Below are 25,238 nucleotides of genomic sequence, written 5' to 3'. Positions count from 1 at the left end.
CGGGTTGCAGGGGAAACTTTTACTCTGGTTTCCCAGTGTGTTTCCTAGTGACCGTTGGAAGTTCCTGCAGTTTTCTCTGTAAAACTGAGTTGGAGCTAGTACCTACCCATATATATTTATGGAGTGTAGTTTGCAACTGAGAAATATCTTTGTGTTCCCAACAAGCTAGGTGAAGGACGGCTTTAACACACACTTATCTCTCAGAACTCAGCATGTGGAGAGATGTTCGTTCATCCAGCACAATGGGAACGGATAGCAGGGGAAACTGTTACTCTGGGTTCTCAGTCTGTTTCCTAGAACCGGTCAGAAATTCCAGCAGTTTTCAGTGTAAAACCGAGTTGGGGCTAGTACCTCCCCATATATAAGTATGGAGTGTATTTTGCAACTGAAAAGAAACTTTGTGTTCCCAACAAGCTAGGTGAAGAATGGCTTTCACACACACTTATCTCTCAGAACTGAGCATGTGGAGAGACGTTCGTTCAACTAGGAATAAGGGAACGGTTTTCAGGAGAAACTATTACTCTGGGTTCTGAGTATGTTTCCTAGTGCCGGTTTAAATTTCCTGCAATTTTCTCTTTAAAACCGAATTGGAGCTAGTATCTCCCCATATATATTTATGGAGTGGATTTTGCAACTGAAAAGTAACTTTGTGTTCCCAACAAGCTATGTGAAGTACGGCTTTCACACACATATATCTCTCAGATCTGAGCTTCTGGAGAGACGTTCATTCATCTAGCACAAAGGGAACGGGTTGCAGGGGAAACTTTTACTCTGGTTTCCCAGTGTGTTTCCTAGTGACCGTTGGAAGTTCCTGCAGTTATCTCTGTAAAACTGAGTTGGAGCTTGTACCTACCCATATATATTTATGGAGTGTAGTTTGCAACTGAGAAGTATCTTTGTGTTCCCAACAAGCTAGGTGAAGGACGGCTTTAACACACACTTATCTCTCAGAACTCAGCATGTGGAGAGATGTTCGTTCATCCAGCACAATGGGAACGGATAGCAGGGGAAACTGTTACTCTGGGTTCTCAGTTTGTTTCCTAGAACCGGTCAGAAATTCCAGCAGTTTTCAGTGTAATACCGAGTTGGAGCTAGTACCTCCCCATATATAAGTATGGAGTGTATTTTGCAACTGAAAAGAAACTTTGTGTTCCCAACAAGCTAGGTGAAGAATGGCTTTCACACACACTTATCTCTCAGAACTGAACACGTGGAGAGACGTTCGTTCACCTAGCACAAAGTGAACGGGTTTCATGAGAAACTGTTTCTCTGGGTTCTGAGTCTGTTTCCTAGTGCCGGTTTGAAGTTCCTGCAGTTTACACTGTAAAACCCAGTTTTAGCTAGTACCAACCATATATATGTATGGAGTGTAGATTGCAACTGAAAAGAAACTTTGCGTTCTCAACAAGCTAAGTGAAGGATGGCTTTCACACACAATTATCTCTCAGAACTGAGCATATGGAGAGACGTTCGTTCATGTAGCACAAAATAAACGGGTTGCAGGTGAAACTTGTTCCTTGGTTTCTCAGTCTGTTTCCTAGTGCCAGTTTGAAGTTCCTGCAGTTTTCACTGTAAAATCGAGTTGGAGCTAGTACCTCCCCATATATATGTATGGAGTGTATTTTGCAACTGAAAAGAATCTTTGTGTTCCCAACAAGCTAGTTGAAGTGCGGCTTTAACACACAGTTATCTGTCAGAACTGAGCATGTGGAGACACGTTCGTTCATCTAGGAAAAAGGGAACGGTTTACAGGAGAAACTTTTACTCTTGGTTCTGCGAATGTTTCCTAGTGCCGTTTTCAAGTTCCTGCAGTTTTCACTGTGAAACCTGTTTGAGCTAGTACCTCCCCATATATATGAATGGAGTGCAGTTTGCAACTGAAAAGAAACTTTATGTTCCCAAAAAGCTAGTTGAAGGTCGTCTTCCACACACACTTATCTCTCAGAACTGAGCATGTGGAGAGACGTTCATTCATCTAGCACAAAGGGAGCAGGTTGCAGGGAAAAGAATTGTCTGGATTCTCAATCTGTTCTCTAGTTCCTGTTTGAATTTCCTGCAGTTTTCACTGTAAACCCGAGTTGGAGCTAGTACATCCCCTTATATATGTATGGATTGTGGTTTGCAACTGAATAGAAACTTTGTTTTCCCAACAAGCTAGGTGAAGGACGGCTTTCACACACACTTATCTCTCAGATCTGAGCATCTGGAGAGACGTATATTCATCTAGCACAAAGGGAACGGGTTGCAAGGAAACTTTTACTCTGGTTTCTCAGTTTGTTTCCTAGTGTCCGTTGGAGGTTCCTGCAGTTTTGTCTGTAAAACCGAGTTGGAGCTAGTACCTACCCATATATATTTATGGAGTGTATTTTGCAACTGAGAAGTATCTTTGTGTTCCCAACAAGCTATGTGAAGGACGGCTTTCACACACACTTACCTCTCAGACCTGAGCATGTGGAGAGATGTTCGTTCACCTAGCACAAAGTAAACGGGTTGCATGAGAAACTGTTTCTCTGGGTTCTGAGTCTGTTTCTTAGTGCCGGTTTGAAGTTCCTGCAGTTTTCACTGTAGAACCCATTTGGAACTAGTACCAACCCATAAATATGTATGGATTGTTGATTGCAACTGAAAAGAATCTTTGCGTTCTCAACAAGCTAGGTGAAGAATGGCTTTCACACACAATTATCTCTCAGAACTGAGCATGTGGAGAGACGTTCGTTCATGTAGAACAAAGGGAACTGGTTGCAGGGGAAAATTGTATCCTGGTTTCTCAGTGTGTTTCCTAGTGCCGGTTTGAAGTTCCTGCAGTTTTCACTGTAAAACCGAGTTGGAGCTAGTACCTCCCCATATATATGTATGGAGTGTATTTTGCAACTGAAAAGAAACTTTGTGTTCCCAGCAAGCTAGTTGAAGTACGGCTTTCACACACACTTATCTCTCAGAACTGAGCATGTGGAGAGATTTTCGTTCACGTAGCACAAAGGAAACCGGTTGCAGGAGAAATTTTACTTTGGTGTCTCACTCTGTTTCCTAGTGCAAGTTTGAAGTTCCTGCAGTTTTCTCTTTAAAAAAGGGTTGGAGCTATTACTTCCCCATATATATGTATGGAGTGTAGTTTCCAACTGAATAGTAACTTTGCATTCTGAACAAGCCTGGTGAAGGATTGCTTTCACGCACAATTATCTCTCAGAACTTAGCATGTGGAGAAACGTTCGTTCATGTAGCACAAAGGGAACGGGTTGCAGGGGAAACTTGTACCCTGGTTACTCAGTCAGTTTCCTAGTGCCGGTTTGATGTTCCTGCAGTTTTCACTTAAAACCCAGTTGGAGATGGTACCTGCCCAAATATATATATGGAGTGTTTTTTACAACTGAAAAGGAACATTGTCTTCCCAAGAAGCTAGGTGAAGTACGGCTTTAACACACACTTATCTCTCAGAACTGAGCATGTGGAGAGACGTTCATTCATCTAGCACAAAGGGAACGGTTTGCAGGGGAAACTTATACTCTGGTTTCCCAGTGTGTTTCCTAGTGACCGTTGGAAGTTCCTGCATTTTTCTCTGTAAAACTGAGTAGGAGCTAGTACCTACCCATATATATTTATGGAGTGAAGTTTGCAACTGAGAAGTATCTTTGTGTTCCCAACAAGCTAGTTGAAGGACGGCTTTAACACACACTTATCTCTCAGAACTCAGCATGTGGAGAGATGTTCGTTCATCCAGCACAATGGGAACGGATAGCAGGGGAAACTGTTACTCTGGATTCTCAGTCTGTTTCCTAGAACCGGTCAGAAATTCCAGCAATTATCAGTGTAAAACCGAGTTGGAGCTAGTACCTCCCCATATATAAGTATGGATTGTATTTTGCAACTGAAAAGAAACTTTGTGTTCCCAACAAGCTAGGTGAAGGACGGCTTTCACACACAGTTTTGTCTCAGAACTGAGCATATGGAGAGACGTTCATTCATCTAGCACAAAGGGAACGAGTTGCAGGGGAAACTTTTACTCTGGTTCCTAGTGTGTTTCCTAGTCTCCGTTGGAAGTTCCTGCAGTTTTCTCTGTAAATCGGAGTTGGAGCTAGTACCTACTCATATATATTTATGGAGTGTAATTTGCAAATGAGAAGTATCTTTTTGTTCCCATCAAGCTAGGAGAAGTACGGCTTTCACACACACTTAACTCTCAGACCAGAGCATGTGGATAGTCGTTCGTACACCTAGCACAAAGTGAACGGGTTTCATGAGAAACTGTTTCTCTGGGTTCTGAGTCTGTTTCCTAGTGCCGGTTTGAAGTTACTGCAGTTTACTCTGTAAAACACAGTTGGAGCTAGTACCTCCCCATATATATGTATGGAGTGTATTTTGCAACTGAAAAGAATCTTTGTGTTCCCAACAAGCTAGGTGAAGTGCAGCTTTCACACACAGTTAATTCTCAGAACTGAGCATGTGGAGAGACGTTCGTTCATCTAGGACAAAGGAACGGTTTACAGGAGAAACTTTTACTCTTGGTTCTGAGAAAGTTTCCTAGTGCCGTTTTCAAGTTCCTGCAGTTTACACTGTAAAACTTGTTTGAGCTAGTACCTCCCGATATATATTTATGCAGTGCAGTTTGCAACTGAAAGAAACTTTGTGTTCCCAACAAGCTATGTGAAGGACGGCTTTCACAATCACTTATCTCTCAGATCTGAGCATCTGGAGAGACTATCATTCATCTAGCACAAAGGGAACGGCTTGCAGGGGAAACTTTAACTCTGGTTTCTCAGTGTGTTTCCTAGTGTCCGTTGGAAGTTCCTGCAGTTTTCTCTGTAAAACCGAGTTTGAGCTAGTACCTACCCATATATATTTATGGATTGTCGTTTGTAACTTAGAAGTATTTTTGTGTTCCCAACAAGCTAGGTGAAGGACGGCTTTCACACACAATTTTCTCTCAGAATTGAGCATGTGGAGAGATGTTCGTTCACATAGCACTAATTGAACGGGTTGCAGGAGAAACTGTTTCTCTGGGTACTGAGTCTGTTTCCTAGTGCCGGGTTGAAGTTCCTACAGTTTTCCCTGTAAAACCCAGTTATAGCTAGTACCACCCCATATATATGTATATGGAGTGTAGTTTGCAACTGAAAAGAAAATTTGCGTTCTCAAGAATCTAGGTGAAATATGGCTTTCACACACAATTATCTCTCAGAACTGAGCATGTGGAGAGACATTCGTTCATGTAGCACAAATGGAAATGTTTGCAGGGAAACTTGTACCCTGGAACCTCAGTCAGTTTCCTAGTGCCTGTTTGAAGTTCCTGCAGTTTTCACTGTAAAACCCAGTTGGAGCTAGTACCTGCCCATATATATGTATAGATTGTAGTTAGCAACTGAAAAGAAACTTTGTGTTCCCAAGAAGCTAGTTGAAGACCGGCTTTCACACACACTTTTCTCTCAGAAATGAGCATGTGGAGAGACGTACGTTCATCCAGCACAATGGGAACGGGTAGCAGGGGAAAATGTTACTCTGGGTTCACAGTCTTTTTCCTAGAGCCGGTTTTAAGTTCCTGCAGTTTTCACTCTAAAACCGATTTGGAGCTAGTACCTCCCCACATATAAATATGGAGTGTATTTTGCAACTTAAAAGAAACATTGTGATCCCAACAAGCAAGGTGAAGTGCGGCTTTCACACACAATTATCTCTCAGAACTGAGCATGAGGAAAGACGTTCGTTCACCTAGGACAAATAGACGGTTTACATGAGAAAATTTTACTCTGGGTTCTGAGACTGTTTCCTAGTGCCGGACTGAAGTTCCTGCAGTTTTCACAGTAAAATCCAGTTGGAGCTAGTACCTCACCATATATAAGTAAGGAGTGTAGTTTGCAACTGAAAAGAAACTTTGTGTTCCTAAGTAGCTAGGTGAAGTTCGGCATTCACACACACTTATCTCTCAGAACTGAGCAAGTGGAGAGACATTCGTTCATCCAGCAAAATTGGAACGTTTAGCGGGGGAAAGTTTTACTCCCGGTTCTCAGTCTGTTTCCTAGAGCCGATTTGAAATTCCTGCAGTTTTAACTGTAAATCCGAGTTGGAGCTAGTACCTCCCCATATATATGTATGGAGTGTTGTTTGCAACTGAAAAGAAACTTTGTGTTCCCAACAAGCTAGGTGAAGGAATACTTTCACACACACTTATCTCTCAGAAGTGAGCATGTGGATAGACGTTCGTTCATCTAGAACAAATGGAACGGTTTGAAAAGAAAATTTTACTCAGCATTCTCAATTTGTTTCCTAGTCCCGGATTGAAATTCCTTCTATTTTCACTATAAAACCGATTTGAGCTTGTACCTCCGCATGTATATGTATGGAGTGTGTTTTGAAACTGAAAAGAAACTTTGTGTTCCCAGCAAGCAAGGTGAAGGACGGCTTTCACACACACTTATTTCTCAGAACTGAGCATGTGGAGAGACGTTCATTCATCTAGCACAAAGGGAACGGGTTGCAGGGGAAACTTTTACTCTGGTTCCTAGTGTGTTTCCTAGTGTCCGTTGGAAGTTCCTGCAGTTTTCCCTGTAAATCCGAGTTGGAGCTAGTACCTACTCATATATATTTATGGAGTGTAGTTTGCAAATGAGAAGTATCTTTTTGTTCCCAACAAGCTAGGTGAAGGTCGGCTTTCACACACACTTAACTCTCAGACCTGAGCATGTGGAGAGACGTTCGTTCACCTAGCACAATATGAACGGGTTGCATGAGAAACTGTTTCTCTGGGTTCTGAGTCTGTTTCCTAGTGCCGTTTGAAGTTCCTGCAGTTTACACTGTAAAACCCAGTTGGAGCTAGTACCAACCATATATATGTATGGAGTGTAGTTTGCAACTGAAAAGAATCTTTGCGTTCTCAACAAGCTAAATGAAGGATGGCTTTCACACACAATTATCTCTCAGAACTGATCATGTGGAGAGACGTTCGTTCATGTAGCACAAAATAAACGGGTTGCAGGGGAAACTTGTCCCTGGTTTCTCAGTCTGTTTCCTAGTGCCGGTTTGAAGTTCCTGCAGTTTTCACTGTAAAATTTAGTTGGATCTAGTACCTCCCCATATATATGTATGGAGTGTATTTTGCAACTGAAAAGAATCTTTGTGTTCCCAACAAGCTAGGTGAAGTGCGGCTTTCACACACAGTTATCTGTCAGAACTGAGCATGTGGAGACACGTTCGTTCATCTAGGAAAAAGGGAACGGTTTACAGGAGAAACTTTTACTCTTGGTTCTGCGAATGTTTCCTAGTGCCGTTTTCAAGTTCCTGCAGTTTTCACTGTAAAACCTGTTTGAGCTAATACCTCCCGATATGTATGTATGCAGTGCAGTTTGCAACTGAAAGAAACTTTGTGTTCCCAACAAGCTAGGTGAAGGACGGCTTTCACACACACTTATCTCTCAGAACTGAGCCTGTGGAGAGACTTTCATTCATCTAGCAAAATGGGAGAAATTTGCAGGTAAAAGTATTGTCTGGTTTCTCAATCAGTTTTCTAGTGCCGGTTTGAAGTTCCTGCAGTTTTCACTGTAAACCCGAGTTGGAGCTAGTACATCCCCTTATATATGTATGGATTGTTGTTTGCAAGTGATAAGAAAATTTTTGTTTCCAACAAGCTAGGTGAAGGACGGCTTTCACACCAACTTATCTCTCAGATCTGAACATCTGGAGAGACATTCATTCATCTAGCACAAAGGGAACGGGTTGCAGTGGAAACTTTAATTCTGGTTTCTCAGTGTGTATCCTAGTGTCCGTTGGAGGTTCCTGCAATTTTCTCTGTAAAACCGAGTTGGAGCTAGTACCTACCCATATATATTTATGGAGTGTATTTTGCAACTGAGAAGTATCTTTGTGTTCCCAACAAGCTAGGTGAAGGACGGCTTTCACACACACTTACTACTCAGACCTGAGCATGTGGAGAGACGTTCGTTCACCTAGCACAAAGTAAACGGTTTGCATGAGAAACTGTTTCTCTGGGTTCTGAGTCTGTTTCTTAGTGCCGGTTTGAAGTTCCTGCAGTTTTCACTGTAGAACCCATTTGGAGCTAGTACCAACCCATATATATGTATGGATTGTAGATTGCAACTGAAAAGAAACTTTGCGTTCTCAACAAGCTAGGTGAAGGATGGCTTTCACACACAATTATCTCTCAGAACTGAGCATGTGGAGAGACGTTCATTCATGTAGAACAAAGGGAACGGGTTGCAGGGGAAAATTGTATCCTGGTTTCTCAGTGTGTTTCCTAGTGCCGGTTTGAAGTTCCTGCAGTTTTCACTGTAAAACCGAGTTGGAGATTGTACCTCCCCATATATATTTATGGAGTGTATTTTGCAACTGAAAAGAATCTTTGTGTTCCCAACAAGGTAGGTGAAGTGCGGCTTTCACACACAGTTATCTCTCAGAACTGATCATGTGGAGAGAAGTTCGTTCATCTAGGAAAAAGGGAACGTTTACAGGAGAAACTTTTACTCTTGGTTCTGAGAAAATTTCCTAGTGCCGTTTTCAGGTTCCTGCAGTTTTCACTGTAAAAGATTTTTGAGGTAGTACCTCCCGATATATATGTATGCAGGGCAGTTTGCAACTGAAAGAAACTTTGTATTCCCAACAAGCTATGTGAAGGACGGCTTTCACACACACTTATCTCTCAGATCTGAGCATCTGGAGAGACGTTCATTCATCTAGCACAAAGGGAACGGCTTGCAGGGGAACCTTTTACTCTGGTTTCTCAGTGTGTTTCCTAGTGTCCGTTGGAAATTCCTGCAGTTTTCTCTGTAAAACCGAGTTGGAGCTAGTACCTACCCATATATATTTATGGATTGTAGTTTGCAACTGAGAAGTATCTTTGTGTTCCCAACAAGCTAGGTGAAGGACGGCTTTCACACACAATTTTCTCTCAGAATTGAGCATGTGGAGAGATGTTCGTTCACCTAGCATTAAGTGAACGGGTTGCAGGAGAAACTGTTTCTCTGGGTTCTGAGTCTGTTTCCTAGTGCCGGGTTGAAGTTATTACAGTTTCCCCTGTAAAACCCAGTTATAGCAAGTACCACCCCATATATATGTATATGGAGTGTAGTTTGCAACTGAAAAGAAAATTTGCGTTCTCAAGAAGCTAGGTGAAATATGGCTTTCACACACAAATATCTCTCAGAACTGAGCATGTGGAGAGACGTTCGTTCATGTAGCACAAATGGAAAGGTTTGCAGGGAAACTTGTACCCTGGGACCTCAGTCAGTTTCCTAGTGCCTGTTTGAAGTTCCTGCAGTTTTCACTGTAAAACCCAGTTGGAGCTAGTACCTGCCCATATATATGTATAGATTGTAGTTAGCAACTGAAAAGAAACTTTGCTTTCCCAACAAGCTTGGTTAAGGACGGCTTTCACACACACTTTTCTCTCAGAATTGAGCATGTGGAGAGACGTTCGTTCACCTTGGACAAAGGGAACGGTTTACAGGATAAACTTTAATTCTGGGTTCTGAGACTGTTTCCTAGTGCCGGTTTGAAGTTCCTCCAGTTTTCTTTGTAAAACCGAGTTGGAGCTAATACTTCCTCATATATATTTATGGATTGTAGTTTGCAACTGAAAAGAAACTTTGCTTTCCCAACAAGCTAGGTTAAGGACGGCTTTCACACACACTTATCTCTCAGAAGTGAGCATTTGGATAGACCTTCGTTCATCTAGCACAAAGGGAAGAGTTTGAAGAGAAAATTTTACACAGCATTCTCAGTCTGTTTCCTAGTCCCGGATTGAACTTCCTGCTATTTTCACTGTAAAACCGATTTGAGATTGTACCTCCACATGTATATGTATGGAGTGTGTTTTGCAACTGAAAAGAAACTTTGGGTTCCCAGCAAGCTAGGTGAAGGACGGCTTTCACACACACTTATCTCTCAGAACTGAGATTGTGGAGAGATTTTCGTTCACGTAGCACAAAGTAAACGGGTTGCAGGAGAAACTTTTTCTTTGATTTCTCAATCTGTTTCCTACTGCAAGTGTGAAGTTCCTGCAGTTTTCACTTTAAAAAAGGGTTGGAACTATTACTTCCCCATATATATGTATGGATGTAGTTTGCAACTGAATAGAAACTTTGCGTTCTCAACAAGCTTGGTGAAGAATGGCTTTCACACACTATTATCTCTCAGAACTTAGCATGTGGAGAGACGTTCGTTCATGTAGCACAAAGGGAACGGGTTGCAGGGGAAACTTGTAACCTGGTTTCTCAGTCAGTTTCCTAGTGCCGGTTTGAAGTTCCTGCAGTTTTCACTTAAAACCCAGTTGGAGATGGTACCTGCCCATATGTATGTATGGAGTGTTTTTTACAACTGAAAAGAAACTTTGTGTTCCCAAGTAGCTAGGTGAAGTACGGCTTTCACACACACTTATCTCTCAGAACTGAGCATGTGGATAGACGTTCGTTCATCCAGCACAATTGGAACGGGTATCAGGGGAAACTGTTACTCTGGGTTCTCAGTCTGTTTCCTAGAGCCGGTTTGAATTTCCTGCAGTTTTCACTTTAAAACCGAGTTGGAGCTTGTACCTCCCCATATAAATTTATGGAGTGTAATTTGCAACTGAAAAGAAACTTTGTGTTCCCAACAAGCTAGGTGAAGGACGGCTTTCACACACACTTATCTCTCAGAAATGAGCATGTGGATAGACGTTCGTTCATGTAGCACAAATGGAAAGGTTTGCAGGGAAACTTGTACCCTGGAACCTCAGTCAGTTTCCTAGTGCCTGTTTGAAGTTCCTGCAGTTTTCACTGTAAAACCCAGTTGGAGCTAGTACCTGCCCATATATATGTATAGATTGTAGTTAGCAACTGAAAAGAAACTTTGTGTTCCCAAGAAGCTAGGTGAAGAACGGCTTTCACACACACTTTTCTCTCAGAAATGAGCATGTGGAGAGACGTACGTTCATCCAGCACAATGGGAACGGGTAGCAGGGGATAATGTTACTCTGGGTTCACAGTCTTTTTCCTAGAGCCGGTTTGAAGTTCCTGCAGTTTTCACTGTAAAACCGATTTGGAGCTAGTACCTCCCCACATATAAATATGGAGTGTATTTTGCAACTTAAAAGAAACTTTGTGATCCCAACAAGCAAGGTGAATTGCGGCTTACACACAAAATTATCTCTCAGACCTGAGCATGTGGAAAGACTTTCGTTCACCTAGGAAAAATGGATGGTTTACATGAGAAACTTTTACTCTGGGTTCTGAGACTGTTTCCTAGTGCCGGACTGAAGTTCCTGCAGTTTTCACAGTAAAATCCAGTTGGAGCTAGTACCTCCCCATATATAAGTAAGGAGTGTAGTTTACAACTGAAAAGAATCTTTGTGTTCCTAAGTAGCTAGGTGAAGTTCGGCATTCACACACACTTATCTCTCAGAACTGAGCAAGTGGAGAGACGTTCGTTCATCCAGCAAAATTGGAACGTTTAGCAGGGGAAAGTGTTACTCCCGGTTCTCAGTCTGTTTCCTAGAGCCGATTTGAAGTTCCTGCAGTTTTAACTGTAAATCCGTGTTGGAGCTAGTACCTCCCCATATATATGTATGGAGTGTTGTTTGCAACTGAAAAGAAACTTTGTGTTCCCAACAAGCTAGGTGAAGGGCGGCTTTCACACACAGTTATCTCTCAGAACTGAGCATATGGAGTGAAGTTCGTCACCTTGGACAAAGGGAACGATTTACAGGAGAAACTTTTACTCTGGGTTCTGAGTCTGTTTCCTAGTGCCGGTTTGAAGTTCCTGCAGATTTCATTGTAAAACCGAGTTGGAGCTAATACCTTCCCATATATATTTATGGATTGTTGTTGGCAACTGAAAAGAAAATTTGTTTTCCCAGCAAGCTAGGTGAAGGAATACTTTCACACACACTTATCTCTCAGAAGTGAGCATGTGGATAGACGTTCGTTCATCTAGCACAAATGGAACGGTTTGAAGAGAAAATTTTACTCAGCATTCTCAGTCTGCTTCCTAGACCCGGATTGAAATTCCTGCTATTTTCACTATAAAACCTATTTGAGCTTGTATCTCCGCATGTATATGTATGGAGTTTGTTTTGCAACTGAAAAGAAACATTGTGTTCCCAGCAAGCTAGGTGAAGGACGGCTTTCACACACACTTATTTCTCAGAACTTAGCATGTGGAGAGACGTTCATTCATCTAGCACAAAGGGAACGGGTTGCAGGGGAAACTTTTACTCTGGTTCCTAGTGTGTTTCCTAGTGTCCGTTGGAAGTTCCTGCAGTTTTCTCTGTAAATCCGAGTTGGAGCTAGTACCTACTCATATATATTTATGGAGTGTAGTTTGCAAATGAGAAGTATCTTTTTGTTCCCAACAAGCTAGGTGAAGGACGGCTTTCACACACACTTAACTCTCAGACCAGAGCATGTGTAGAGACGTTCGTTCACCTAGCACAAAGTGAACGGGTGGCAAGAGAAACTGTTTCTCTGGGTTCTGAGTCTGTTTCCTAGTGCCGGTTTGAAGTTCCTGCAGTTTACACTGTAAAACCCAGTTGGAGCTAGTACCAACCATATATATGTATGGAGTGTAGATTGCAACTGAAAAGAAACTTTGCGTTCTCAACAAGCTAAGTGAAGGATGGCTTTCACACACAATTATCTCTCAGAACTGAGCATGTGGAGAGACGTTCGTTCATGTAGCACAAAATAAATGGGTTGCAGTGGAAACTTTTTCCCTGGTTTGTCAGTCTGTTTATTAGTGCCGGTTTGAAGTTCCTGCAGTTTTCACTGTAAAATCGAGTTGGAGCTAGTACCTCCCCATATATATGTATGGAGTGTATTTTGCAACTGAAAAGAATCTTTGTGTTCCCAACAAGCTAGGTGAAGTGCGGCTTTAACACACAGTTATCTCTCAGAACTGAGCATGTGGAGAGACGTTCGTACATCTAGGAAAAATGGAACGGTTTACAGGAGAAATTTTACTCTTGGTTCTGCGAATGTTTCCTAGTGCCGTTTTCAAGTTCCTGCAGTTTTCACTGTAAAACCTGTTTGAGCTAGTACCTACCCATATATATGAATGGAGTGCAGTTTGCAACTGAAAAGAAACTTTGTGTTCCCAAAAAGCTAGGTGAAGTACGTCTTCCACCCACACTTATCTCTCAGAACTGAGCATGTGGAGAGACGTTCATTCATCTAGCACAAAGGGAGCAGGTTGCAGGAAAAAGAATTGTCTGGTTTCTCAATCTGTTTTCTAGTTCCGGTTTGAAGTTCCTGCAGTTTTCACTGTAAACCCGAGTTGGAGGTAGTACATCCCCTTATATATGTATGGATTGTGGTTTGCAACTGAATAGAAACTTTGTTTTCCCAACAAGCTAGGTGAAGGACGGCTTTCACACACACTTATCTCTCAGATCTGAGCATCTGGAGAGACGTATATTCATCTAGCACAAAGGGAACGGGTTGCAGGGGAAACTTTTATTCTGGTTTCTCAGTGTGTTTCCTAGTGTCCGTTGGATGTTCCTTCAATTTTCTTTGTAAAACCGAGTTGGAGCTAGTACATACCCATATATATTTATGGAGTGTATTTTGCAACTCAGAAGTATCTTTGTGTTCCCAACAAGCTAGGTGAAGGACGGCTTTCACACACACTTACTTCTCAGACCTGAGCATGTGGAGAGACGTTCGTTCACCTAGCACAAAATAAACGGGTTGCAGGAGAAACTGTTTCTCTGGGTTCTGAGACTGTTTCTTAGTGCCGGTTAGAAGTTCCTGCAGTTTTCACTGTAGAACCCATTTGGAGCTAGTACCAACCCATATATATGTATGGATTGTAGATTGCAACTGAAAAGAATCTTTGCGTTCTCAACAAGCTAGGTGAAGGATGGCTTTCACACACAATTATCTCTCAGAACTGAGCATGTGGAGAGACGTTCGTTCATGTAGAAAAAAGGGAACGGGTTGCAGGGGAAAATTGTATCCTGGTTTCTCAGTGTGTTTCCTAGTGCCGGTTTGAAGTTCCTGCAGTTTTCACTGTAAAACCGAGTTGGAGCTAGTACCTCCCCATATATATGTATGGAGTGTGTTTTTCAACTGAAAATAATCTTTGTGTTCCCAACAAGCTAGGTGAAGTGCGGCTTTCACACACAGTTATCTCTCAGAACTGATCATGTGGAGAGACGTTCGTTCATCTAGGACAAAGGGAACGGTTTACAGGAGAAACTTTTACTCTTGGTTCTGAGAAAGTTTCCTAGTGCCGTTTTCAAGTTCCTGCAGTTTTCACTGTAAAACCTGTTTGAGCTAGTACCTCCCGATATATTTGTTTGCAGTGCAGTTTGCAACTGAAAGAAACTTTGTGTTCCCAACAAGCTAGGTGAAGGACGGCTTTCACACACACTTATCTCTCAGAACTGATTCTGTGGAGAGACGTTCATTCATCTAGCAAAAAGGGAGAAATTTGCAGGAAAAAGTATTGTCTGGTTTCTCAATCAGTTTTCTAGTGCCGGTTTGAAGTTTCTGCAGTTTTCACTGTAAACCCGAGTTGGAGCTAGTACATCCCCTTATATATGTATGGATTGTGGTTTGCAACTGAATAGAAACTTTGTGTTTCCAGCAAGCTAGGTAAAGGACGGCTTTCACACAAACTTATCTCTCAGATCTGAGCATCTGGATAGACATTCATTCATCTAGCACAAAGGGAACGGGTAGCAGTGGAAACTTTTACTCTGGTTTATCAGTGTGTTTCCTAGTGTCCGTTGGAAGTTCCTGCAGTTTTCTCTGTAAAACCGAGTTGGAACTTGTACCTACCCATATATATTTATGGAATGTAGTTTGCAACTGAGAAGTATCTTTGTGTTCCCAACAAGCTAGGTGAAGGAAGGCTTTCACAAACACTTTTTTCTCAGAATTGAGCATGTGGAGAGACGTTCGTTCACCTAGCACAAAGTGAACGGTTTGCAGGAAAACTGTTTCTCTGGGTTCTGTGTCTGTTTCCTAGTGCCGGTTTGACGTTACTACAGTTTTCACTGTAGAACACCGTTGGAGCTAGTACCACCCCATATATATGTATGGAGTGTAGTTTCCAACTGAAAAGAAACTTTGTGTTCTCAACAAGCTAGGTGAAGGATGGCTTTCACACACACTTATCTCTCCGAACTGAGCATGTGGAGAGACTTTCGTTCACCTAGGAGAAAGGGACGTTTTACAGCAAAAATTTTACTCTGGGTTCTGAGACTGTTCCAAGTGCTGGATTGAAGTTCCTGCAGTTTTTACTGTAAAACAGAGTTGGAACTAGTATCTCCCGATATATATGTATGGAGTGTAGTTTGCAACTGACAAGAAAGTATGTGTTCCCATCAAGCTAGGTGAAGGACGGCTTTCACACACACTTATCTCTCAGAACTGAGCCTGTGGAGAGACGTTCATTCATCTAGAAAAAGGAGAAGTTTGCAGGAAAAAGTATTGTCTGGTTTCTCAATCTGTTTTCTATTGCCGGTTTGAAGTTCCTGCAGTATTCACTGTAAACCCGAGTTGGAGCTAGTACATCCCCTTATATATGTATGGACTGTTTTTTGCAACTTAAAAGAAAATTTGTGTTCCCAACATGCTAGTTAAAGTTCGGCTTTCACACACATTTATCTCTCAGATCTGAGCATCTGGAGAGTCGTTCATTCATCAAGCACATAGGGAACGGTTTGCAGGGGAAACTTTTACTCTGGTTTCTCAGTGTGTTTCCTAGTGTCCGATGGAAGTTATTGCAGTTTTCTCTGTAAAACCGAGTTGGAGCTAGTACCTACCCATATATATTTATGGAGTGTAGTTTGCAACTGAGAAGTATCTTTGTGTTCCCTACAAGCTAGTTGAAGGACGGCTTTCACACACACTTATCACTCAGAATTGAGCATGTGGAGAGACGTTTGTTCACCTAGCAAAAAATGAACGGGTTGCAGGAGAAACTGTTTCTCTGTGTTCTGAGTCTGTTTCCTAGTGCCGGTTTGAAGTTCCTGCACTTTTCACTGTAAAACCCAGTTGGAGCTAGCACCACCCCATATATATTTATGGAGTGTAATTTGCAACTGAAAAGAAACTTTGCGTTCTCAACAAGCTAGGTGAAAGATGGCTTTCACACACACTTATCTCTCAGAAATGAGCAAGTGGATAGACTTTCGTTCATCCAGCACAATGGGAACGGGTAGCAGTTGAAAGTGTTACTCCGGGTTCTCAGTGTTTTTCCTAGTGCCGGTTTGAAGTTCCTGCAGTTTTCACTGTAAAACATAGTTGGAGCTAGTACCTCCCCATATATATGTATGGAGTGTATTTTGCAACTGAAAAGAATCTTTGTGTTCCCAACAAGCTAGGTGAAGTACGGATTTCACACACAGTTATCTCTCAGAACTGAGCATGTGGAGAGACTTTCGTTCATCTAGGACAAAGGGAACGGTTTACAGGAGAAACTTTTACTCTTGGTTCTGAGAATGTTTCCTAGTGCCGTTTTAAATTTCCTGCAGTTTTCACTGTAAAACCTGTTTGAGCTAGTGCCTCCCGATATATATGTATGGATTGCAGTTTGCAACTGAAAAGAAACTTTTTGTTCCCAACCAGCTAGTTGAAGGACGGCTTTCACACACAATTATCTCTCAGAACTGAGCATGTTGAGAGACGTTCATTCATCTAGCACAAAGGGAGAAGTTTGCAGGAAAAAGTATTTTCTGGTTTCTCTATCTGTTTTCTAGTGCCGATTTGAAGATCCTTCAGTTTTCACTGTAAACCCGAGTTGGAGCTAGTACATCCCCTTATATATGTATGGATTGTTGTTTGCAACTGAATAGAAACTTTGTGTTCCCAACAAGCTAGGTGAAGGACGGCTTTCACACAAACTTATCTCTCAGATCTGAACATCTGGAGAGACGTTCATTCATCTAGCACAGATGGAACTTGTTGCCTTGGAAACTTTTACTCTGGTTTCTCAGTGTGTTTCCTAGTGTCCGTTGGAAGTTCCCGCAGTTTTCTCTGTAAAACCGAGTTGGAATTTGTACCTACCCATATATATTTATGGAGTGTAGTTTGCAAATGAGAAGTATCTTTGTGTTCCCAACAATCTAGGTGAAGGACGGCTTTCACAAACACTTTTCTCTCAGAATTGAGCATGTGGAGAGACGTTCGTTCACCTAGCACAAAGTGAACTGGTTGCAGGAAAACTGTTTCTCTGGGTTCTGAGTCTGTTTCTTATTGCCGTTTTGACGTTCCTGCAGTTTTCACTGTAGAACCCAGTTGGAGCTTGTACCACCCCATATATATGTATGGAGTGTAGTTTCCAACTGAAAAGAAACTTTGTGTTCTCAACAAGCTGGGTGAAGTTTGGCTTTCACACACACATATCTCTCAGAACTGAGCATGTGGAGAGACTTTCGTTCACCTAGGAGAAAGGGACGTTTTACAGGAGAAACTTTTACTCTGTTTCTGAGACTGTTTCCAAGTGCCGGATTGAATTTCCTGCAGTTTTTACTGTAAAACCGAGTTGGAACAAGTACCTCCCCATATATATGTATGGAGTGTAGTTAGCAACTGGAAAGAAACTTTGTGTTCCCTACAAGCTTGGTGATCTACAGCATTAACACACACTTATCTCTCAGAACTGATCATGTGGAGAGACGTTAAATCATCTAGCACAAACGGAGCGGTTTGCAGGGGAAAGTACTTTCTGGTTTCTCAATCTGTTTTCTAGTGCCGGTTTGATGTTCCTGCAGTTTTCACCGTAAACCAGTGTTGAAGCTAGTACATCCCCTTATATATGTATGGATTGTGTTTTGCAACTTAATAGAAACTTTGTGTTCCCAACATGCTAGTTGAAGTTCAGCTTTCACACACATTTATCTCTCAGATCTGAGCATTTGGGGAGTCGTTCATTCATCAAGCACGAAGGGAATGGTTTGCAGGTGAAACATTTTCTCTGGTTTCTCAGTGTGTTTCCTAGTGTCCGTTGGAAGTTATTACAGTTTTCTCTGTAAAACCGAGTTGGAGCTAGTACCTACCCACATATATTTATGGGGTGTAGTTTGCAACTGAGAAGTATCTTTGTGTTCCATTCTAGCTAGTTGAAGGACGACTTTCACACACACTTATCACTCAGAATTGAGCATGTGGAGAGACGTTCGTTCACCTAGCAAAAAATGAACGGGTTGCTGGAGAAACTGTTTCTCTATGTTCTGAGTCAGTTTCCTAGTGCCGGTTTGAAGTTCCTGCAGTTTTCACTGTAAAACCCATTTGGAGCTAGTACCTCCCCATATATAATTAAGGAGTGTAGTTTGCCACTGTAAAGTAACTTTGTGTTTTCAAGTAGCTAGGTGAAGGACGGCTTTCACACACACTTATTTCTCAGAAATGAGCAAGTGGAGAGACTTTCGTTCATCCAGCACAATGGGAACGGGTAGCAGTGGAAAGTGTTACTCCGGGTTCTCAGTCTGTTTCCTAGAGCTGGTTTGAAGTTCCTGCAATTTTCACTGTAAATCCGAGTTGGAGCTTGTACCTCCCCATATATATATATGGAGTGTAGTTTGCAACTGAAAAGTAACATTGTGTTCCCAACAAGCTAGTTGAAGGGCGGCTTTAACACACACTTATCTCTCAGAACTGAGCATGTGGAGAGACGTTCGTTCACCTTGGACAAAGGGAACGGTTTACAGGAGAAACTTTAATTCTGGGTTCTGAGACTGTTTCCTAGTGCCGGTTTGAAGTTCCTGCAGTTTTCTTTGTAAAACCGAGTTGGAGCTAATACCTCCTCATATATATTTATTGATTGTAGTTTGCAACTGAAAAGAAACTTTGCTTTCCCAACAAGCTTGGTTAAGGACGGCTTTCACACACACTTTTCTCTCAGAATTGAGCATGTGGAGAGACGTTCGTTCACCTTGGACAAAGGGAACGGTTTACAGGATAAACTTTAATTCTGGGTTCTGAGACTGTTTCCTAGTGCCGGTTTGAAGTTCCTGCAGTTTTCTTTGTAAAACCGAGTTGGAGCTAATACTTCCTCATATATATTTATGGATTGTAGTTTGCAACTGAAAAGAAATTTTGCTTTCCCAACAAGCTAGGTTAAGGACGGCTTTCACACACACTTATCTCTCAGAAGTGAGCATTTGGATAGACCTTCGTTCATCTAGCACAAAGGGAAGAGTTTGAAGAGAAAATTTTACACAGCATTCTCAGTCTGTTTCCTAGTCCCGGATTGAAATTCCTGCTATTTTCACTGTAAAACCGATTTGAGATTGTACCTCCACATGTATATGTATGGAGTGTGTTTTGCAACTGAAAAGAAACTTTGGGTTCCCAGCAAGCTAGGTGAAGGACGGCTTTCACACACACTTATCTCTCAGAACTGAGATTGTGGAGAGATTTTCGTTCACGTAGCACAAAGTAAACGGGTTGCAGGAGAAACTTTTTCTTTGATTTCTCAATCTGTTTCCTACTGCAAGTGTGAAGTTCCTGCAGTTTTCACTTTAAAAAAGGGTTGGAGCTATTACTTCCCCATATATATGTATGGATGTAGTTTGCAACTGAATAGAAACTTTGCGTTCTCAACAAGCTTGGTGAAGGATGGCTTTCACACACTATTATCTCTCAGAACTTAGCATGTGGAGAGACGTTCGTTCATGTAGCACAAAGGGAACGGGTTGCAGGGGAAACTTGTAACCTGGTTTCTCAGTCAGTTTCCTAGTGCCGGTTTGAAGTTCCTGCAGTTTTTACTTAAAACCCAGTTGGAGATGGTACCTGCCCATATGTATGTATGGAGTGTTTTTTACAACTGAAAAGAAACTTTGTGTTCCCAAGTAGCTAGGTGAAGTACGGCTTTCACACACACTTATCTCTCAGAACTGAGCATGTGGATAGACGTTCGTTCATCCAGCACAATTGGAACGGGTATCAGGGGAAACTGTTACTCTGGGTTCTCAGTCTGTTTCCTAGAGCCGGTTTGAATTTCCTGCAGTTTTCACTTTAAAACCAAGTTGGAGCTTGTACCTCCCCATATAAATTTATGGAGTGTAATTTGCAACTGAAAAGAAACTTTGTGTTCCCAACAAGCTAGGTGAAGGACGGCTTTCACACACACTTATCTCTCAGAAATGAGCATGTGGATAGACGTTCGTTCATGTAGCACAAATGGAAAGGTTTGCAGGGAAACTTGTACCCTGGAACCTCAGTCAGTTTCCTAGTGCCTGTTTGAAGTTCCTGCAGTTTTCACTGTAAAACCCAGTTGGAGCTAGTACCTGCCCATATATATGTATAGATTGTAGTTAGCAACTGAAAAGAAACTTTGTGTTCCCAAGAAGCTAGGTGAAGAACGGCTTTCACACACACTTTTCTCTCAGAAATGAGCATGTGGAGAGACGTACGTTCATCCAGCACAATGGGAACGGGTAGCAGGGGATAATGTTACTCTGGGTTCACAGTCTTTTTCCTAGAGCCGGTTTGAAGTTCCTGCAGTTTTCACTGTAAAACCGATTTGGAGCTAGTACCTACCCACATATAAATATGGAGTGTATTTTGCAACTTAAAAGAAACTTTGTGATCCCAACAAGCAAGGTGAAGTGCGGCTTACACACAAAATTATCTCTTAGACCTGAGCATGTGGAAAGACTTTCGTTCACCTAGGACAAATGGACGGTTTACATGAGAAACTTTTACTCTGGGTTCTGAGACTGTTTCCTAGTGCCTGACTGAAGTTCCTGCAGTTTTCACAGTAAAATCCAGTAGGAGCTAGTACCTCCCCATATATAAGTAAGGAGTGTAGTTTACAACTGAAAAGAATCTTTGTGTTCCTAAGTAGCTAGGTGAAGTTCGGCATTCACACACACTTATCTCTCAGAACTGAGCAAGTGGAGAGACGTTCGTTCATCCAGCAAAATTGGAACGTTTAGCAGGGGAAAGTGTTACTCCCGGTTCTCAGTCTGTTTCCTAGAGCCGATTTGAAGTTCCTGCAGTTTTAACTGTAAATCCGTGTTGGAGCTAGTACCTCCCCATATATATGTATGGAGTGTTGTTTGCAACTGAAAAGAAACTTTGTGTTCCCAACAAGCTAGGTGAAGGGCGGCTTTCACACACACTTATCTCTCAGAACTGAGCATGTGGAGTGAAATTCGTCACCTTGGACAAAGGGAACGATTTACAGGAGAAACTTTTACTCTGGGTTCTGAGTCTGTTTCCTAGTGCCGGTTTGAAGTTCCTGCAGTTTACACTGTAAAAACCAGTTGGAGCTAGTACCAACCATATATATGTATGGAGTGTACATTGCAACTGAAAAGAAACTTTGGGTTCTCAACAAGCTAAGTGAAGGATGGCTTTCACACACAATTATCTCTCAGAACTGAGCATGTGGAGAGACGTTCGTTCATGTAGCACAAAATAAACGGGTTGCAGTGGAAACTTGTTCCCTGGTTTGTCAGTCTGTTTCCTAGTGCCGGTTTGAAGTTCCTGCAGTTTTCACTGTAAAATCGAGTTGGAGCTAGTACCTCCCCATATATATGTATGGAGTGTATTTTGCAACTGAAAAGAATCTTTGTGTTCCCAACAAGCTAGGTGAAGTGCGGCTTTAACACACAGTTATCTCTCAGAACTGAGCATGTGGAGAGACATTCGTTCATCTAGGAAAAAGGGAACGGTTTACAGGAGAAATTTTACTCTTGGTTCTGCGAATGTTTCCTAGTGCCGTTTTCAAGTTCCTGCAGTTTTCACTGTAAAACCTGTTTGAGCTAGTACCTACCCATATATATGAATGGAGTGCAGTTTGCAACTGAAAAGAAACTTTATGTTCCCAAAATGCTAGGTGAAGGACGTCTTCCACCCACACTTATCTCTCAGAACTGAGCATGTGGAGAGACGTTCATTCATCTAGCACAAAGGGAGCAGGTTGCAGGAAAAAGAATTGTCTGGTTTCTCAATCTGTTTTCTAGTTCCGGTTTGAAGTTCCTGCAGTTTTCACTGTAAACCCGAGTTGGATCTAGTACATACCCTTATATATGTATGGATTGTGGTTTGCAACTGAATAGAATCTTTGTTTTCCCAACAAGCTAGGTGAAGGACGGCTTTCACACACACTTATCTCTCAGATCTGAGCATCTGGAGAGACGTATATTCATCTAGCACAAAGGGAACGGGTTGCAGGGGAAACTTTTATTCTGGTTTCTCAGTGTGTTTCCTAGTGTCCGTTGGATGTTCCTTCAATTTTCTCTGTAAAACCGAGTTGGAGCTAGTACATACCCATATATATTTATGGAGTGTATTTTGCAACTCAGAAGTATCTTTGTGTTCCCAACAAGCTAGGTGAAGGACGGCTTTCACAAACGCTTACTTCTCAGACCTGAGCATGTGGAGAGACGTTCGTTCACCTAGCACAAAATAAACGGGTTGCAGGAGAAACTGTTTCTCTGGGTTCTGAGACTGTTTCTTAGTGCCGGTTAGAAGTTCCTGCAGTTTTCACTGTAGAACCCATTTGGAGCTAGTACCAACCCATATATATGTATGGATTGTAGATTGCAACTGAAAAGAAACTTTGCGTTCTCAACAAGCTAGGTGAAGGATGGCTTTCACACACAATTATCTCTCAGAACTGAGCATGTGGAGAGGCGTTCATTCATGTAGATAAAAGGGAACGGGTTGCAGGGGAAAATTGTATCCTGGTTTCTCAGTGTGTTTCCTAGTGCCGGTTTGAAGTTCCTGCAGTTTTCACTGTAAAACCGAGTTGGAGCTAGTACCTCCCCATATATATGTATGGAGTGTATTTTGCAACTGAAAATAATCTTTGTGTTCCCAACAAGCTAGGTGAAGTGCGGCTTTCACACACAGTTATCTCTCAGAACTGAGCATGTGGAGAGACGTTCGTTCATCTAGGACAAATGGAACGGTTTACAGGAGAAACTTTTACTCTTGGTTCTGAGAAAGTTTCCTAGTGCCGTTTTCAAGTTCCTGCAGTTTTCACTGTAAAACCTGTTTGAGCTAGTACCTCCCGATATATTTGTTTGCAGTGCAGTTTGCAACTGAAAGAAACTTTGTGTTCCCAACAAGCTAGGTGAAGGACGGCTTTCACACACACTTATCTCTCAGAACTGATTCTGTGGAGAGACGTTCATTCATCTAGCAAAAAGGGAGAAATTTGCAGGAAAAAGTATTGTCTGGTTTCTCAATCAGTTTTCTAGTGCCGGTTTGAAGTTTCTGCAGTTTTCACTGTAAACCCGAGTTGGAGCTAGTACATCCCCTTATATATGTATGGATTGTGGTTTGCAACTGAATAGAAACTTTGTGTTTCCAGCAAGCTAGGTAAAGGACGGCTTTCACACAAACTTATCTCTCAGATCTGAGCATCTGGATAGACATTCATTCATCTAGCACAAAGGGAACGGGTAGCAGTGGAAACTTTTACTCTGGTTTATCAGTGTGTTTCCTAGTGTCCGTTGGAAGTTCCTGCAGTTTTCTCTGTAAAACCGAGTTGGAACTTGTACCTACCCATATATATTTATGGAATGTAGTTTGCAACTGAGAAGTATCTTTGTGTTCCCAACAAGCTAGGTGAAGGACGGCTTTCACAAACACTTTTTTCTCAGAATTGAGCATGTGGAGAGACGTTCGTTCACCTAGCACAAAGTGAACGGTTTGCAGGAAAACTGTTTCTCTGGGTTCTGTGTCTGTTTCCTAGTGCCGGTTTGACGTTACTACAGTTTTCACTGTAGAACACCGTTGGAGCTAGTACCACCCCATATATATGTATGGAGTGTAGTTTCCAACTGAAAAGAAACTTTGTGTTCTCAACAAGCTAGGTGAAGGATGGCTTTCACACACACTTATCTCTCCAAACTGAGCATGTGGAAAGACTTTCGTTCACCTAGGAGAAAGGGACGTTTTACAGCAGAAATTTTACTCTGGGTTCTGAGACTGTTCCAAGTGCCGGATTGAAGTTCCTGCAGTTTTTACTGTAAAACAGAGTTGGAACTAGTATCTCCCCATATATATGTATGGAGTGTAGTTTGCAACTGACAAGAAAGTATGTGTTCCCATCAAGCTAGGTGAAGGACGGCTTTCACACACACTTATCTCTCAGAACTGAGCCTGTGGAGAGACGTTCATTCATCTAGAAAAAGGGAGAAGTTTGCAGGAAAAAGTATTGTCTGGTTTCTCAATCTGTTTTCTATTGCCGGTTTGAAGTTCCTGCAGTTTTCACTGTAAACCCGAGTTGGAGCTAGTACATCCCCTTATATATGTATGGACTGTAGTTTGCAACTTAAAAGAAAATTTGTGTTCCCAACATGCTAGTTAAAGTTCGGCTTTCACACACATTTATCTCTCAGATCTGAGCATCTGGAGAGTCGTTCATTCATCAAGCACATAGGGAACGGTTTGCAGGGGAAACTTTTACTCTGGTTTCTCAGTGTGTTTCCTAGTGTCCGATGGAAGTTATTGCAGTTTTCTCTGTAAAACCGAGTTGGAGCTAGTACCTACCCATATATATTTATGGAGTGTAGTTTGCAACTGAGAAGTATCTTTGTGTTCCCTACAAGCTAGTTGAAGTACGGCTTTCACACACACTTATCACTCAGAATTGAGCATGTGGAGAAGCGTTCGTTCACCTAGCAAAAAATGAACGGGTTGCAGGAGAAACTGTTTCTCTGTGTTCTGAGTCTGTTTCCTAGTGCCGGTTTGAAGTTCCTGCAGTTTTCACTGTAAAACATAGTTGGAGCTAGTACCTCCCCATATATATGTATGGAGTGTATTTTGCAACTGAAAAGAATCTTTGTGTTCCCAACAAGCTAGGTGAAGTACGGATTTCACACACAGTTATCTCTCAGAACTGAGCATGTGGAGAGACTTTCGTTCATCTAGGACAAAGGGAACGGTTTACAGGAGAAACTTTTACTCTTGGTTCTGAGAATGTTTCCTAGTGCCGTTTTAAATTTCCTGCAGTTTTCACTGTAAAACCTGTTTGAGCTAGTGCCTCCCGATATATATGTATGGATTGCAGTTTGCAACTGAAAAGAAACTTTTTGTTCCCAACCAGCTAGGTGAAGGTCGGCTTTCACACACAATTATCTCTCAGAACTGAGCATGTTGAGAGACGTTCATTCATCTAGCACAAAGGGAGAAGTTTGCAGGAAAAAGTATTTTCTGGTTTCTCTATCTGTTTTCTAGTGCCGATTTGAAGTTCCTGCAGTTTTCACCGTAAACCCGAGTTGGAGCTAGTACATCCCCTTATATATGTATGGATTGTTGTTTGCAACTGAATAGAAACTTTGTGTTCCCAAC

Source organism: Camelus bactrianus, chromosome 28 (genome assembly GCF_048773025.1).
Source record: "Camelus bactrianus isolate YW-2024 breed Bactrian camel chromosome 28, ASM4877302v1, whole genome shotgun sequence".
NCBI classification, from domain to species: domain Eukaryota; kingdom Metazoa; phylum Chordata; class Mammalia; order Artiodactyla; family Camelidae; genus Camelus; species Camelus bactrianus.
Note: the sequence above shows the minus strand (reverse complement) of the source record.